We start from the raw sequence: 18,631 nt of genomic DNA, 5'->3' as shown, positions 1-18,631 counted from the left end.
ATACTTACACACATATGCCCATACACAGGCAAACTCTCTCACACAGAGACACAAAAATACACAATCATACACAAATTCAAATACACAGGCTCACACCCACAAACAAGCAAACACACTCATTCACACACACACTGACAGAATCATTCAATTACAATTAAACCCTCAGCTACAGAAACACTCACACACTTACACACAACTCACACACTCACACACATGTACACAGCTACAACTTTCACCCTCTCACTCACAGAAACACACACACAAAATCAGTCAGACAAACAAACACCTACCAACAAACACATGTACACACATTCACACACTCACTCACACCTTCAGCCTCGCATACTCTCACACATTCTCGCCTACACACCGTCATACACACTCCCACACTCATTCACAAGTACCCACATATATACTCACACACTGACTCAAAAACACACCACCAAACACAAACTCTCACAACACATACACACAGAAACTCACACAGGCTGATTCACAATCACACTCACAGACATAAACACTCACCTAGGTGCACACTCATACATTCAGTCCTACAGAAACACACACCTGCATGCACACACTCACTCACACACTCACAATTGCACACACCTCCACATGCACACAGACACATGCCCAAACACACATTCTCTCATACACACGAACACTCAAACACACATAGATATACACGAAGTTTAACACACATGTGAACACACAACACACACACATGCCCCTACTTTCACATTCACACACTCACCCAAGAACACCCTCACAAATGCAAATGTACACATGTGTTCTCACACCCAAGTGAATACCCAGAAGCCTACACATGAACATACAAATACACACTCACTCATCTCTTCCTCATCCACATAACCCCAGTACAAAACTCACATCCCTGAACATCCTAATACACTCTCACACACTCACTCTCACAACTGCAACCACATGCCCACACACACTCAAACCCAACACACTCATTCCCACACCTGCACCCAAATGCGCATTCACTTGCAAATCCAAACACACTCAATCACACACACCTGCACATACTCACACACCTGTACTCAACAACACCCACACTGTCACCCACAATCACATTCACTCCTACTCTCACTCACACAAAGAAGAAAATGCCTTTCAAATACACATGGACTCACAAATGCACTCCCATCTTCACACTCACACTCAAAAATAGACTCAGGTCCAAAAATACACAATCAGGTCCAAATTCAAATACACAGGCACACACCCACAAACAAGCAAACACACTCATACACAGGCACACAGTGACAGAATCACTCAATGACAATTACACACTCACCTACAGTTACACTCACAAACTTACACACAACTCACAGCTTCAGCCTGACATACACTGACACATACTCTCCCAAACACTGTCATACACACTCCCACACACACTCACAACACATACCCATATATACACTCACACACACACACAAACATACCCCCACACACACTCACAACCCGTTCACCCAGACACTCACACTGACTCACACACAATCACACAGTCCTGAAATGTCACATATATGCACACTTATACATTCAGTCCTACAGAAACACACACCCGCATGCACACACTCACTCACACACTCACAATTGCACACACCTCCACATGCACACAGACACATGCCCAAACACACATTCTCTCATACACACGAACACTCCAACACACATAGATATACACGAAGTTTAACACACATGTGAACACACAACACACACACATGCCCCTACTTTCACATTCACACACTCACCCAAGAACACCCTCACAAATACAAATGTACACATGTGTTCTCACACCCAAGTGAATACCCAGAAGCCTACACATGAACATACAAATACACACTCACTCATCTCTTCCTCATCCACATAACCCCAGTACAAAACTCACATCCCTGAACATCCTAATACACTCTCACACACTCACTCTCACAACTGCAACCACATGCCCACACACACTCAAACCCAACACACTCATTCCCACACCTGCACCCAAATGCACATTCACTTGCAAATCCAAACACACTCAATCACACACACCTGCACATACTCACACACCTGTACTCAACAACACCCACACTGTCACCCACAATCACATTCACTCCTACTCTCACACACACAAAGAAAAAAATGCCTTTCAAATACACATGGACTCACAAATGCACTCCCATCTTCACACTCACACTCAAAAATAGACTCACACACAAACACACACACAAAGTCACACTCACAATACTACACAACCAGAAACTAAAACACACATACACAGATGCCAGCTCTCACTCACACATGATCACACACACAAAAAAACACTGACACTCTCACCCTCACACATGCACAAACATGTCCATCCACACAGGCATACCAAACACACCTGAATACACTCAACTAACAGAAACGAAGACACAGACTCACTGTTATACTCACAAAAATAATCTCAGCACACTCACAAACAGACACACACTCACACACCTGCACCGAACACCCACTCACACTCTGACCCAAACACACTTACACTCACTCACACACACCTGCACATTCTAACACACACTCACACACAACACACAGATAAACATACTTACACACATATGCCCATACACAGGCAAACTCTCTCACACAGAGACACAAAAATACACAATCATACACAAATTCAAATACACAGGCTCACACCCACAAACAAGCAAACACACTCATTCACACACACACTGACAGAATCATTCAATTACAATTAAACCCTCAGCTACAGAAACACTCACACACTTACACACAACTCACACACTCACACACATGTACACAGCTACAACTTTCACCCTCTCACTCACAGAAACACACACACAAAATCAGTCAGACAAACAAACACCTACCAACAAACACATGTACACACATTCACACACTCACTCACACCTTCAGCCTCGCATACTCTCACACATTCTCGCCTACACACCGTCATACACACTCCCACACTGATTCACAAGTACCCACATATATACTCACACACTGACTCAAAAACACACCACCAAACACAAACTCTCACAACACATACACACAGAAACTCACACAGGCTGTCTCACAATCACACTCACAGACATAAACACTCACCTAGGTGCACACTCATACAATCAGTCATACAGAAACACACACCTGCATGCACACATTCACTCACACACCTTCACAAATTCACACTCTTACACAAGTACACAGACACATGCACAAGCACACATACACACTCTCATTGACCCATACAAACACACAAACACATATAGATATACATAAACAGTAACACAAACAAGCACACACACACATTCCTGTACTTTCACATCCACACACCCACCCAAAATCACCCGCACATATACACACACATACATTCTCACTCCCACGTGAATACCCAGATGTCAACACATTAACGTAAAAGAACACACACCCACTCAAACTCACATTCCAATACACATGTACACACAAATGCACTCACACATTCACACTCACTCAAAAGTAGACTCACACAAATAAACACACAAATACACACACTCACACTCACACACTCACCCACACTTGAACACACACACTTACATTCACAGACTCACACACTTACTCCAACTCACACACACGCATGCACACACACACACACACACACATACACAGTCTGACACCACAATCCCCCAAATTTCAGCTTTCTACATTAGCTGGGAAAACAGTCTTTGACCACCTTGCCCAGTTTCATTTTTCCTCCGTTGGCAATTTTTTGAACGTTGTGGCCTACAACTGCTTGCCTGCTAATCTCAGCATCCCATTGCTGGAATGAAAGGTGTGGGACAGATCCAGCTTATTTTTCATGGTGAGATTTGACTTCTAGGCTAGTCTCCACAAACAATGCTACTAAACTCAGCATTCCTAATGCCTAAGAAGCAAGGCATGGGCCACCAATGCTTGAGTTAACTTAGTCAGTTATCAACTGCACACAAAAACTCACTCACACTCATACACATACAAACACACACAAACACACATAGACATACACAAACAGCCCCCACACACATACACACGCTCCAAGACTCACTCGCACTCACACTCACCCACACGTGCACTCACACACACAGACTCAAACACTCACCTACATAGACACACTCAACACACACACATGCAGTCACACACACTCACAAACATCAACAATCATACACGAGTACACACATTCACACACGTACTCACACCATCCCCCTCACATACACTCACACCTACACACTCCCACACACTATCATGCACACTTACACACAGTCACATCATGTAAACACATATATACTCACCAAGAAAAACTCACACCCATAACCCTCACATATGTAACCACTCACATACTCAAACCTACAGAAACACACACCCTCATGCACACTCTCACTCCTGCACATATTCAAAAATTCACACACGTACCCATGTACACAGACACATACGCCACCCACCTGCACATACATACATACACCCTCATACACACATACAAACACAAAAACCCAAATAGATATATACACTCACATCCACACACCGGAACAGACGAACAAGCCATCACTCACACATACACCTGCAGTCACATTCACAAACTCCTAAAAACACCCTCACACATACAAACACACTCGTGTACTCACATATACCTGAATACACACAAGCAAGAACACTAACATACGAAGACACACTCAGTCTCCTTCTCGTCCACATAACCCCTCTACATCAATCACACACCTGAACACACTAACACAATCTCTTGGACACAAATTCCCACACCTGCACCCAAATGCGCATTCACACGCCAATACAAACACACTCAATTACACACACCTGCACATACTCACACACCTGCACTCAGCAACACACACAGTCACCACAATCACATTCGCTCCTACTCTCACATGCACAAAGAAGAAAATCCCTTTCAAATACACATGCACACACAAATACACTCCCATATTCACACTCACACTCAAAACTAGGCTCACAATCAGACACACACAAATACACACTCACAAACATACACACTTACACACAAAAACACACATGCAGAGATGCCAGCTCTCATTCACACATAATCACCTACACAATAAAACACTCACACACTCACCCTCACACACACATGTGCATACACAGAAGCATAGCAAACACACCTGAGTACACCCAACTAACACAAACATACAAAGATACACTTGCTGTCATACTCACCAACAAGAAGTCAACACACTCACACACATAGACACACTGAGACTCACACACCAGCAACAAATATCCACTCACACTCAGACCCAAACCCAATGACACTCACTCACACACACCTGCACATTCTCACACACACTCACACACTCACACACAACACACTAATACACATACTTGCACACATATTCCCATACACATGCAAACTATTTCCCACAGGGACACAAAAATACACAATCAGGTCCAAATTCAAATACACAGGCACACACCCACAAACAAGCAAACACACTCATACACAGGCACACAGTGACAGAATCACTCAATGACAATTACACACTCACCTACAGTTACACTCACAAACTTACACACAACTCACAGCTTCAGCCTGACATACACTGACACATACTCTCCCAAACACTGTCATACACACTCCCACACACACTCACAACACATACCCATATATACACTCACACACACACACAAACATACCCCCACACACACTCACAACCCGTTCACCCAGACACTCACACTGACTCACACACAATCACACAGTCCTGAAATGTCACATATATGCACACTTATACATTCAGTCCTACAGAAACACACACCCGCATGCACACACTCACTCACACACTCACAATTGCACACACCTCCACATGCACACAGACACATGCCCAAACACACATTCTCTCATACACACGAACACTCCAACACACATAGATATACACGAAGTTTAACACACATGTGAACACACAACACACACACATGCCCCTACTTTCACATTCACACACTCACCCAAGAACACCCTCACAAATACAAATGTACACATGTGTTCTCACACCCAAGTGAATACCCAGAAGCCTACACATGAACATACAAATACACACTCACTCATCTCTTCCTCATCCACATAACCCCAGTACAAAACTCACATCCCTGAACATCCTAATACACTCTCACACACTCACTCTCACAACTGCAACCACATGCCCACACACACTCAAACCCAACACACTCATTCCCACACCTGCACCCAAATGCACATTCACTTGCAAATCCAAACACACTCAATCACACACACCTGCACATACTCACACACCTGTACTCAACAACACCCACACTGTCACCCACAATCACATTCACTCCTACTCTCACACACACAAAGAAGAAAATGCCTTTCAAATACACATGGACTCACAAATGCACTCCCATCTTCACACTCACACTCAAAAATAGACTCACACACAAACACACACACAAAGTCACACTCACAATACTACACAACCAGAAACTAAAACACACATACACAGATGCCAGCTCTCACTCACACATGATCACACACACAAAAAAACACTGACACTCTCACCCTCACACATGCACAAACATGTCCATCCACACAGGCATACCAAACACACCTGAATACACTCAACTAACAGAAACGAAGACACAGACTCACTGTTATACTCACAAAAATAATCTCAGCACACTCACAAACAGACACACACTCACACACCTGCACCGAACACCCACTCACACTCTGACCCAAACACACTTACACTCACTCACACACACCTGCACATTCTAACACACACTCACACACAACACACAGATAAACATACTTACACACATATGCCCATACACATGCAAACTCTCTCACACAGAGACACAAAAATACACAATCATACACAAATTCAAATACACAGGCTCACACCCACAAACAAGCAAACACACTCATTCACACACACACTGACAGAATCATTCAATTACAATTAAACCCTCAGCTACAGAAACACTCACACACTTACACACAACTCACACACTCACACACATGTACACAGCTACAACTTTCACCCTCTCACTCACAGAAACACACACACAAAATCAGTCAGACAAACAAACACCTACCAACAAACACATGTACACACATTCACACACTCACTCACACCTTCAGCCTCGCATACTCTCACACATTCTCGCCTACACACCGTTATACACACTCCCACACTGATTCACAAGTACCCACATATATACTCACACACTGACTCAAAAACACACCACCAAACACAAACTCTCACAACACATACACACAGAAACTCACACAGGCTGTCTCACAATCACACTCACAGACATAAACACTCACCTAGGTGCACACTCATACAATCAGTCATACAGAAACACACACCTGCATGCACACATTCACTCACACACCTTCACAAATTCACACTCTTACACAAGTACACAGACACATGCACAAGCACACATACACACTCTCATTGACCCATACAAACACACAAACACATATAGATATACATAAACAGTAACACAAACAAGCACACACACACATTCCTGTACTTTCACATCCACACACCCACCCAAAATCACCCGCACATATACACACACATACATTCTCACTCCCACGTGAATACCCAGATGTCAACACATTAACGTAAAAGAACACACACCCACTCAAACTCACATTCCAATACACATGTACACACAAATGCACTCACACATTCACACTCACTCAAAAGTAGACTCACACAAATAAACACACAAATACACACACTCACACTCACACACTCACCCACACTTGAACACACACACTTACATTCACAGACTCACACACTTACTCCAACTCACACACACGCATGCACACACACACACACACACACATACACAGTCTGACACCACAATCCCCCAAATTTCAGCTTTCTACATTAGCTGGGAAAACAGTCTTTGACCACCTTGCCCAGTTTCATTTTTCCTCCGTTGGCAATTTTTTGAACGTGGTGGCCTACAACTGCTTGCCTGCTAATCTCAGCATCCCATTGCTGGAATGAAAGGTGTGGGACAGATCCAGCTTATTTTTCATGGTGAGATTTGACTTCTAGGCTAGTCTCCACAAACAATGCTACTAAACTCAGCATTCCTAATGCCTAAGAAGCAAGGCATGGGCCACCAATGCTTGAGTTAACTTAGTCAGTTATCAACTGCACACAAAAACTCACTCACACTCATACACATACAAACACACACAAACACACATAGACATACACAAACAGCCCCCACACACATACACACGCTCCAAGACTCACTCGCACTCACACTCACCCACACGTGCACTCACACACACAGTCTCAAACACTCACCTACATAGACACACTCAACACACACACATGCAGTCACACACACTCACAAACATCAACAATCATACACGAGTACACACATTCACACACGTACTCACACCATCCCCCTCACATACACTCACACCTACACACTCCCACACACTATCATGCACACTTACACACAGTCACATCATGTAAACACATATATACTCACCAAGAAAAACTCACACCCATAACCCTCACATATGTAACCACTCACATACTCAAACCTACAGAAACACACACCCTCATGCACACTCTCACTCCTGCACATATTCAAAAATTCACACACGTACCCATGTACACAGACACATACGCCACCCACTTGCACATACATACATACACCCTCATACACACATACAAACACAAAAACCCAAATAGATATATACACTCACATCCACACACCGGAACAGACGAACAAGCCATCACTCACACATACACCTGCAGTCACATTCACAAACTCCTAAAAACACCCTCACACATACAAACACACTCGTGTACTCACATATACCTGAATACACACAAGCAAGAACACTAACATACGAAGACACACTCAGTCTCCTTCTCGTCCACATAACCCCTCTACATCAATCACACACCTGAACACACTAACACAATCTCTTGGACACAAATTCCCACACCTGCACCCAAATGCGCATTCACACGCCAATACAAACACACTCAATTACACACACCTGCACATACTCACACACCTGCACTCAGCAACACACACAGTCACCACAATCACATTCGCTCCTACTCTCACATGCACAAAGAAGAAAATCACTTTCAAATACACATGCACACACAAATACACTCCCATATTCACACTCACACTCAAAACTAGGCTCACAATCAGACACACACAAATACACACTCACAAACATACACACTTACACACAAAAACACACATGCAGAGATGCCAGCTCTCATTCACACATAATCACCTACACAATAAAACACTCACACACTCACCCTCACACACACATGTGCATACACAGAAGCATAGCAAACACACCTGAGTACACCCAACTAACACAAACATACAAAGATACACTTGCTGTCATACTCACCAACAAGAAGTCAACACACTCACACACATAGACACACTGAGACTCACACACCAGCAACAAATATCCACTCACACTCAGACCCAAACCCAATGACACTCACTCACACACACCTGCACATTCTCACACACACTCACACACTCACACACAACACACTAATACACATACTTGCACACATATTCCCATACACATGCAAACTATTTCCCACAGGGACACAAAAATACACAATCAGGTCCAAATTCAAATACACAGGCACACACCCACAAACAAGCAAACACACTCATACACAGGCACACAGTGACAGAATCACTCAATGACAATTACACACTCACCTACAGTTACACTCACAAACTTACACACAACTCACAGCTTCAGCCTGACATACACTGACACATACTCTCCCAAACACTGTCATACACACTCCCACACACACTCACAACACATACCCATATATACACTCACACGCACACACAAACATACCCCCACACACACTCACAACCCGTTCAACCAGACACTCACACTGACTCACACACAATCACACAGTCCTGAAATGTCACATATATGCACACTTATACATTCAGTCCTACAGAAACACACACCCGCATGCACACACTCACTCACACACTCACAATTGCACACACCTCCACATGCACACAGACACATGCCCAAACACACATTCTCTCATACACACGAACACTCCAACACACATAGATATACACGAAGTTTAACACACATGTGAACACACAACACACACACATGCCCCTACTTTCACATTCACACACTCACCCAAGAACACCCTCACAAATACAAATGTACACATGTGTTCTCACACCCAAGTGAATACCCAGAAGCCTACACATGAACATACAAATACACACTCACTCATCTCTTCCTCATCCACATAACCCCAGTACAAAACTCACATCCCTGAACATCCTAATACACTCTCACACACTCACTCTCACAACTGCAACCACATGCCCACACACACTCAAACCCAACACACTCATTCCCACACCTGCACCCAAATGCGCATTCACTTGCAAATCCAAACACACTCAATCACACACACCTGCACATACTCACACACCTGTACTCAACAACACCCACACTGTCACCCACAATCACATTCACTCCTACTCTCACACACACAAAGAAAAAAATGCCTTTCAAATACACATGGACTCACAAATGCACTCCCATCTTCACACTCACACTCAAAAATAGACTCACACACAAACACACACACAAAGTCACACTCACAATCCTACACAACCAGAAACTAAAACACACATACACAGATGCCAGCTCTCACTCACACATGAACACACACACAAAAAAACACTGACACTCTCACCCTCACACACACACAAACATGTCCATCCACACAGGCATACCAAACACACCTGAATACACTCAACTAACAGAAACGAAGACACAGACTCACTGTTATACTCACAAAAATAATCTCAGCACACTCACAAACAGACACACACTCACACACCTGCACCGAACACCCACTCACACTCTGACCCAAACACACTTACACTCACTCACACACAGCTGCACATTCTAACACACACTCACACACAACACACAGATAAACATACTTACACACATATGCCCATACACATGCAAACTCTCTCACACAGAGACACCAAAATACACAATCATACACAAATTCAAATACACAGGCTCACACCCACAAACAAGCAAACACACTCATTCACACACACACTGACAGAATCATTCAATTACAATTAAACCCTCAGCTACAGAAACACTCACACACTTACACACAACTCACACACTCACACACATGTACACAGCTACAACTTTCACCCTCTCACTCACAGAAACACATACACAAAATCAGTCAGACAAACACCTACCAACAAACACATGTACACACATTCACACACTCACTCACACCTTCAGCCTCGCATACTCTCACACATTCTCGCCTACACACCGTCATACACACTCCCACACTCATTCACAAGTACCCGCATATATACTCACACACTGACTCAAAAACACACCACCAAACACAAACTCTCACAACACATACACACAGAAACTCAATAAGGCTGATTCACAATCACACTCACAGACATAAACACTCACCTAGGTGCACACTCATACATTCAGTCCTACAGAAACACACACCCGCATGCACACACTCACTCACACACTCACAATTGCACACACCTCCACATGCACACAGACACATGCCCAAACACACATTCTCTCATACACACGAACACTCAAACACACATAGATATACACGAAGTTTAACACACATGTGAACACACAACACACACACATGCCCCTACTTTCACATTCACACACTCACCCAAGAACACCCTCACAAATACAAATGTACACATGTGTTCTCACACCCAAGTGAATACCCAGAAGCCTACACATGAACATACAAATACACACTCACTCATCTCTTCCTCATCCACATAACCCCAGTACAAAACTCACATCCCTGAACATCCTAATACACTCTCACACACTCACTCTCACAACTGCAACCACATGCCCACACACACTCAAACCCAACACACTCATTCCCACACCTGCACCCAAATGCGCATTCACTTGCAAATCCAAACACACTCAATCACACACACCTGCACATACTCACACACCTGTACTCAACAACACCCACACTGTCACCCACAATCACATTCACTCCTACTCTCACACACACAAAGAAGAAAATGCCTTTCAAATACACATGGACTCACAAATGCACTCCCATCTTCACACTCACACTCAAAAATAGACTCACACACAAACACACACACAAAGTCACACTCACAATCCTACACAACCAGAAACTAAAACACACATACACAGATGCCAGCTCTCACTCACACATGATCACACACACAAAAAAACACTGACACTCTCACCCTCACACACACACAAACATGTCCATCCACACAGGCATACCAAACACACCTGAATACACTCAACTAACAGAAACGAAGACACAGACTCACTGTTATACTCACAAAAATAATCTCAGCACACTCACAAACAGACACACACTCACACACCTGCACCGAACACCCACTCACACTCTGACCCAAACACACTTACACTCACTCACACACACCTGCACATTCTAACACACACTCACACACAACACACAGATAAACATACTTACACACATATGCCCATACACATGCAAACTCTCTCACACAGAGACACAAAAATACACAATCATACACAAATTCAAATACACAGGCTCACACCCACAAACAAGCAAACACACTCATTCACACACACACTGACAGAATCATTCAATTACAATTAAACCCTCAGCTACAGAAACACTCACACACTTACACACAACTCACACACTCACACACATGTACACAGCTACAACTTTCACCCTCTCACTCACAGAAACACACACACAAAATCAGTCAGACAAACAAACACCTACCAACAAACACATGTACACACATTCACACACTCACTCACACCTTCAGCCTCGCATACTCTCACACATTCTCGCCTACACACCGTCATACACACTCCCACACTGATTCACAAGTACCCACATATATACTCACACACTGACTCAAAAACACACCACCAAACACAAACTCTCACAACACATACACACAGAAACTCACACAGGCTGTCTCACAATCACACTCACAGACATAAACACTCACCTAGGTGCACACTCATACAATCAGTCATACAGAAACACACACCTGCATGCACACATTCACTCACACACCTTCACAAATTCACACTCTTACACAAGTACACAGACACATGCACAAGCACACATACACACTCTCATTGACCCATACAAACACACAAACACATATAGATATACATAAACAGTAACACAAACAAGCACACACACACATTCCTGTACTTTCACATCCACACACCCACCCAAAAACACTCGCACATATACACACACATACATTCTCACTCCCACGTGAATACCCAGATGTCAACACATTAACGTAAAAGAACACACACCCACTCAAACTCACATTCCAATACACATGTACACACAAATGCACTCACACATTCACACTCACTCAAAAGTAGACTCACACAAATAAACACACAAATACACACACTCACACTCACACACTCACCCACACTTGAACACACACACTTACATTCACAGACTCACACACTTACTCCAACTCACACACACGCATGCACACACACACACACACACATACACAGTCTGACACCACAATCCCCCAAATTTCAGCTTTCTACATTAGCTGGGAAAACAGTCTTTGACCACCTTGCCCAGTTTCATTTTTCCTCCGTTGGCAATTTTTTGAACGTGGTGGCCTACAACTGCTTGCCTGCTAATCTCAGCATCCCATTGCTGGAATGAAAGGTGTGGGACAGATCCAGCTTATTTTTCATGGTGAGATTTGACTTCTAGGCTAGTCTCCACAAACAATGCTACTAAACTCAGCATTCCTAATGCCTAAGAAGCAAGGCATGGGCCACCAATGCTTGAGTTAACTTAGTCAGTTATCAACTGCACACAAAAACTCACTCACACTCATACACATACAAACACACACAAACACACATAGACATACTCAAACAGCCCCCACACACATACACACGCTCCAAGACTCACTCGCACTCACACTCACCCACACGTGCACTCACACACACAGTCTCAAACACTCACCTACATAGACACACTCAACACACACACATGCAGTCACACACACTCACAAACATCAACAATCATACACGAGTACACACATTCACACACGTACTCACACCATCCCCCTCACATACACTCACACCTACACACTCCCACACACTATCATGCACACTTACACACAGTCACATCATGTAAACACATATATACTCACTAAGAAAAACTCACACCCATAACCCTCACATATGTAACCACTCACATACTCAAACCTACAGAAACACACACCCTCATGCACACTCTCACTCCTGCACATATTCAAAAATTCACACACGTACCCATGTACACAGACACATACGCCACCCACCTGCACATACATACATACACCCTCATACACACATACAAACACAAAAACCCAAATAGATATATACACTCACATCCACACACCGGAACAGACGAACAAGCCATCACTCACACATACACCTGCAGTCACATTCACAAACTCCTAAAACACCCTCACACATACAAACACACTCGTGTACTCACATATACCTGAATACACACAAGCAAGAACACTAACATACGAAGACACACTCAGTCTCCTTCTCGTCCACATAACCCCTCTACATCAATCACACACCTGAACACACTAACACAATCTCTTGGACACAAATTCCCACACCTGCACCCAAATGCGCATTCACACGCCAATACAAACACACTCAATTACACACACCTGCACATACTCACACACCTGCACTCAGCAACACACACAGTCACCACAATCACATTCGCTCCTACTCTCACATGCACAAAGAAGAAAATCCCTTTCAAATACACATGCACACACAAATACACTCCCATATTCACACTCACACTCAAAACTAGGCTCACAATCAGACACACACAAATACACACTCACAAACATACACACTTACACACAAAAACACACATGCAGAGATGCCAGCTCTCATTCACACATAATCACCTACACAATAAAACACTCACACACTCACCCTCACACACACATGTGCATACACAGAAGCATAGCAAACACACCTGAGTACACCCAACTAACACAAACATACAAAGATACACTTGCTGTCATACTCACCAACAAGAAGTCAACACACTCACACACATAGACACACTGAGACTCACACACCAGCAACAAATATCCACTCACACTCAGACCCAAACCCAATGACACTCACTCACACACACCTGCACATTCTCACACACACTCACACACTCACACACAACACACTAATACACATACTTGCACACATATTCCCATACACATGCAAACTATTTCCCACAGGGACACAAAAATACACAATCAGGTCCAAATTCAAATACACAGGCACACACCCACAAACAAGCAAACACACTCATACACAGGCACACAGTGACAGAATCACTCAATGACAATTACACACTCACCTACAGTTACACTCACAAACTTACACACAACTCACAGCTTCAGCCTGACATACACTGACACATACTCTCCCAAACACTGTCATACACACTCCCACACACACTCACAACACATACCCATATATACACTCACACACACACACAAACATACCCCCACACACACTCACAACCCGTTCACCCAGACACTCACACTGACTCACACACAATCACACAGTCCTGAAATGTCACATATATGCACACTTATACATTCAGTCCTACAGAAACACACACCCGCATGCACACACTCACTCACACACTCACAATTGCACACACCTCCACATGCACACAGACACATGCCCAAACACACATTCTCTCATACACACGAACACTCCAACACACATAGATATACACGAAGTTTAACACACATGTGAACACACAACACACACACATGCCCCTACTTTCACATTCACACACTCACCCAAGAACACCCTCACAAATACAAATGTACACATGTGTTCTCACACCCAAGTGAATACCCAGAAGCCTACACATGAACATACAAATACACACTCACTCATCTCTTCCTCATCCACATAACCCCAGTACAAAACTCACATCCCTGAACATCCTAATACACTCTCACACACTCACTCTCACAACTGCAACCACATGCCCACACACACTCAAACCCAACACACTCATTCCCACACCTGCACCCAAATGCGCATTCACTTGCAAATCCAAACACACTCAATCACACACACCTGCACATACTCACACACCTGTACTCAACAACACCCACACTGTCACCCACAATCACATTCACTCCTACTCTCACACACACAAAGAAGAAAATGCCTTTCAAATACACATGGACTCACAAATGCACTCCCATCTTCACACTCACACTCAAAAATAGACTCACACACAAACACACACACAAAGTCACACTCACAATCCTACACAACCAGAAACTAAAACACACATACACAGATGCCAGCTCTCACTCACACATGATCACACACACAAAAAAACACTGACACTCTCACCCTCACACACACACAAACATGTCCATCCACACAGGCATACCAAACACACCTGAATACACTCAACTAACAGAAACGAAGACACAGACTCACTGTTATACTCACAAAAATAATCTCAGCACACTCACAAACAGACACACACTCACACACCTGCACCGAACACCCACTCACACTCTGACCCAAACACACTTACACTCACTCACACACACCTGCACATTCTAACACACACTCACACACAACACACAGATAAACATACTTACACACATATGCCCATACACATGCAAACTCTCTCACACAGAGACACAAAAATACACAATCATACACAAATTCAAATACACAGGCTCACACCCACAAACAAGCAAACACACTCATTCACACACACACTGACAGAATCATTCAATTACAATTAAACCCTCAGCTACAGAAACACTCACACACTTACACACAACTCACACACTCACACACATGTACACAGCTACAACTTTCACCCTCTCACTCACAGAAACACACACACAAAATCAGTCAGACAAACAAACACCTACCAACAAACACATGTACACACATTCACACACTCACTCACACCTTCAGCCTCGCATACTCTCACACATTCTCGCCTACACACCGTTATACACACTCCCACACTGATTCACAAGTACCCACATATATACTCACACACTGACTCAAAAACACACCACCAAACACAAACTCTCACAACACATACACACAGAAACTCACACAGGCTGTCTCACAATCACACTCACAGACATAAACACTCACCTAGGTGCACACTCATACAATCAGTCATACAGAAACACACACCTGCATGCACACATTCACTCACACACCTTCACAAATTCACACTCTTACACAAGTACACAGACACATGCACAAGCACACATACACACTCTCATTGACCCATACAAACACACAAACACATATAGATATACATAAACAGTAACACAAACAAGCACACACACACATTCCTGTACTTTCACATCCACACACCCACCCAAAATCACCCGCACATATACACACACATACATTCTCACTCCCACGTGAATACCCAGATGTCAACACATTAACGTAAAAGAACACACACCCACTCAAACTCACATTCCAATACACATGTACACACAAATGCACTCACACATTCACACTCACTCAAAAGTAGACTCACACAAATAAACACACAAATACACACACTCACACTCACACACTCACCCACACTTGAACACACACACTTACATTCACAGACTCACACACTTACTCCAACTCACACACACGCATGCACACACACACACACACACATACACAGTCTGACACCACAATCCCCCAAATTTCAGCTTTCTACATTAGCTGGGAAAACAGTCTTTGACCACCTTGCCCAGTTTCATTTTTCCTCCGTTGGCAATTTTTTGAACGTGGTGGCCTACAACTGCTTGCCTGCTAATCTCAGCATCCCATTGCTGGAATGAAAGGTGTGGGACAGATCCAGCTTATTTTTCATGGTGAGATTTGACTTCTAGGCTAGTCTCCACAAACAATGCTACTAAACTCAGCATTCCTAATGCCTAAGAAGCAAGGCATGGGCCACCAATGCTTGAGTTAACTTAGTCAGTTATCAACTGCACACAAAAACTCACTCACACTCATACACATACAAACACACACAAACACACATAGACATACACAAACAGCCCCCACACACATACACACGCTCCAAGACTCACTCGCACTCACACTCACCCACACGTGCACTCACACACACAGTCTCAAACACTCACCTACATAGACACACTCAACACACACACATGCAGTCACACACACTCACAAACATCAACAATCATACACGAGTACACACATTCACACACGTACTCACACCATCCCCCTCACATACACTCACACCTACACACTCCCACACACTATCATGCACACTTACACACAGTCACATCATGTAAACACATATATACTCACTAAGAAAAACTCACACCCATAACCCTCACATATGTAACCACTCACATACTCAAACCTACAGAAACACACACC

This window comes from Castor canadensis, chromosome 13 (assembly GCF_047511655.1).
Source record: "Castor canadensis chromosome 13, mCasCan1.hap1v2, whole genome shotgun sequence".
Classification (NCBI taxonomy): Eukaryota; Metazoa; Chordata; class Mammalia; order Rodentia; family Castoridae; genus Castor; species Castor canadensis.
The sequence above is the reverse complement of the archived record's forward strand: the minus strand, read 5'-3'. Positions refer to the sequence as shown.